A 3,584-nucleotide genomic window follows, 5' to 3' on the forward strand; every position below is an offset into this window, starting at 1 on the left:
ACATTCTTGGGGGGGGAGGGGAGAGAGGGAGGAGGGAGGGAGGTGTCGGTGATGGGCCATAATAATCATATACAGTGTATATTGACAAAATAAAAATTTAACGAAAAAGAAAAAAGAAAAAGAAAATAAAAGCCTTCTTTTCCCTCAAAAAAAAAAAACAAACAAACAATTTTTAAAAACGTATAGATCCTTACTTAACATGGAGCCTGACGCCTAGTAGGTATTTAATAAACATTAAATTGAATGGGTGAATAAATTAATAAATGGAGGGGAGGGATTCTTTTTTAAAAAATTTATTCACAGACACCAGGGATTACTCAATACAGATCCTGACAGCTATTAGGTACTCAATATATATTTCACAGAGAGAAAGAAAGAAAGAAGAAGAAGGAAGGAAGAGAGGGAGGGAGGGAGGGAGGAACTATAAGGATTATTGAACACCTGAAGCCTGCGTAGCTTCATCTATTTTTACCCTTTCTGGGCATTTTCTTATTTACTTGTGAATTTATTCACTTACTTTAATCTCTTCCTATTTGGAAGATCTGTCACTGTAGTAATAAAAAAAAATCATCAACAACAACAATCATAATAATTAGCAAGTGCATGTTAAGCACTTGCTCTAAGAACACTTTACATGTGTTCATTCACTCAGTCTTCACAGCAATCCGTGGAAGTAGTCAAGGTTACTGTTTTCATCCTACAGATGTGGAAACCAAGGTATAGAGTGGTTGAAAAAATTGTCTAAGGTCACCCAGCTATTAAAGAGCAGAGCCAGGATTCATACCCTGTGGTTTGGCTGCTAAGTCCAAACTCTTAGTCACGCCTATCATGAACTGAAGAACTTCCTTCATTTGGGTCTCTGCTCAAATGTCACCCAAATGGAGGGAGAAACATTTCCCGAGCATCTTTTAAAAGTAACAACCACGCCCTTCCTACCACACACACTCATATCCTGCTTATTGCCTCCTCTTACCTGAAACTGTACACTTACATGCTCATTCTGCCTTCCCCACTCCAGGAACATTAGCTGCATCAGTGAGAGGCTTTGTGTCTTTTTGCTTATCCTCATTTTCCCAGAACTAGAGCAGTGCCTCGGACACGGTAGGCACTAAATAAATGTGTGGGGGACAAATAAGTCAATCATAGCTGATTGCATAGCATAAATAGTTCCCATTTATTACGAACCTACTATGTACTAGGCACAGGACTAATCACTTGGCAATCTCTCCTGAAATCCTTGCAACCACCCAGTTAAACCGGTTTTAGCCAGAGGGAGTAAATGCTGAGTTCTTCAGCCGGAACGTGCCCTAGCCTTCTGTCAGGAGAGTCTGGTTGGGAAGCCTTCCTGGAGGAGGTGGCATCGCTGCCTTTCCCTGCCTTCCCTCTCAGTTCTCTGCTGCTCCTTTTCAGCCTCGTTGTGGGGCCCTCTTCCTCTGCTGGCCCCTTTCATGTTGGTACTGTTCAGCCTCTGCCTAGACCAGAGCTTACAAATGAGCCAGCTCCGACCCATGGACAGGTTTTATTTGGCCCACGCAGTATTTTTTTTTTTTTTTTGTATCTGAATTAGTTTTAACATTTAAAAGCTGAGGGATTTTGCTTTTAAAAATATCCAGATTTCTGTCTTCTTTTGGAAATTTGGAACATCTGGCAATGCTGTATCCCTCTTCCCATATGGCAAGCATTGGCTGAAATTAAATAGCAACAATCGTGTGCTGTGAGCCATCCTCTACCAGGGGTTTCTCATGCACTATAATCCCTGAATTAATACTTGTGGAGCTTGAGATGGTTTTGGAAAGATATTCAGCCAAGGACCCTGTAAACACTACTCTAGGACTGCCCTGGAATAATCATTTGTCTTTCCCAGGAGAAACAGACCCAGGGGAAAATGGCAGAAAAAAGTGGAGCCAACAATTTCTATCAGACAGCATTGCAGATGCCCTACATAATAAGATAGATACCTGGGCTTAACCAACATAGACTAAAGCAATTCTTTAAAGAATCTTGGCTTCTGGGACCCAAACCACATGTAAGAGAGACAGAGGGGTGGAGACAAGAGAAAGATCCAGGGTGAAGCAGGGGGAGGAAAAAGGGAAGCCTCAATCAATTCAAACTTTTTTCTGAGGGGAATGTAGCAGAGTGGTGTGTGTGTGTGTGTGTGTGTGTGTGTGTGTGTGTGTGTGTGTGTTCATGTATGCACCCATGTTGGGAGTGAGGGAGCAGGAACAAAGCATTGAGCTCCTCTACTTAGTAATAATTACCCCTTTTCTAACAACAACACAGATCGTTCTCTGGAATTCCAGAGTAGTGCTTATCAGATGCAGGTCAAGACCCATTAGCCAATCTGAAACAATTTAAGATGTTGTGACCAGATTTTTATGTATAAAATAGAATTAACAAAGAATAGAAAATATGCAAGAGCACTGCACATAGTGGAGGTCAGTTTGGTTTTATGAAATTTTTTACCGTGTGTGTGTGTGTGTGTGTGTGTGTGTGTGTGTGTGTGTGTGTGTGTGTGATCATAATGTGAAATGTGCTTCTCACTGTGGGTTTTTGTCGTTTGACTTAGAAACCCACCACTCTCAAATATTATCCATTTGGGGAGGGCTGACACAGAGCCAGATGCTATAGGGCATAAATGCAGGGCTGAGACAGTGTGACTTGATTCTACAGACAACAGGGAGCCACTGAGTGCTCTTGAATTGCAGAGTCATGAGTACTCAGTCATGAGCACCTCTGACAGTCTCCTGCTGTCATACACATGCCCCTAATTGCTCACATCAGGTCATTTGGAATTCTTCTCCCCATTAGCAAGTTTTGCTGGCTCAACGAACATTGGCTGTGGAAATGATGCAAGAGATTGTTCAACCCAGGGCTTTTAGGGCAAGCTAATCTCACCTCTTTCCCCCTATAGGTAAGTAAACAGACTCCAAGATGGGAAATCACTTGCCTGGGGTCACTTAGTCCACCTCCCTTCTGCTCATCTCAGAATCTCCTTCATCTCCAAGCTCCATATAGAACATTTGTTCAGGGATGATGGATGAAATGACTCGAGCCAGAACTGGAGGCAGCTGGAGGAGAATACCTGGCAGAGTGGTGATGAGTGTGTGTGTGGCTGCTCATCTCAGAATCTCCTTCATCTCCAAGCTCCATATAGAACATTTGTTCAGGGATGATGGAGGAAATGACTTGAGCCAGAACTGGAGGCAGCTGGAGGAGAATACCTGGCAGAGTGGTGATGAGTGTGTGTGTGTGTTTGTCATGGGGCGGCTAACTTCACTCTCCCCTGTTGTCTCCATCAATATCATCACCATCCTTCTCCTCACCATCTTCATCTTTATTACTGTCATCACAATCATCATTGTCCTCATCATATCATCACCATCATCATCACTGCCATTATCATCATTATTATTAAGACGATCATCATCATCACCACCATCATGACCATCACCAACTATCACATCCTGATTATTCTCACCATGAGCATCCTCATCATTATCCTCATCATCACCATCATCATCCTCATCCTCACCATCTTCCACACCACCATCATCATCACTGCCATTATCATCATTATTATTAAG

Source organism: Galeopterus variegatus, unplaced genomic scaffold (assembly GCF_000696425.1).
Source record: "Galeopterus variegatus unplaced genomic scaffold, G_variegatus-3.0.2 Scaffold11069, whole genome shotgun sequence".
Lineage (NCBI taxonomy): Eukaryota > Metazoa > Chordata > Mammalia > Dermoptera > Cynocephalidae > Galeopterus > Galeopterus variegatus.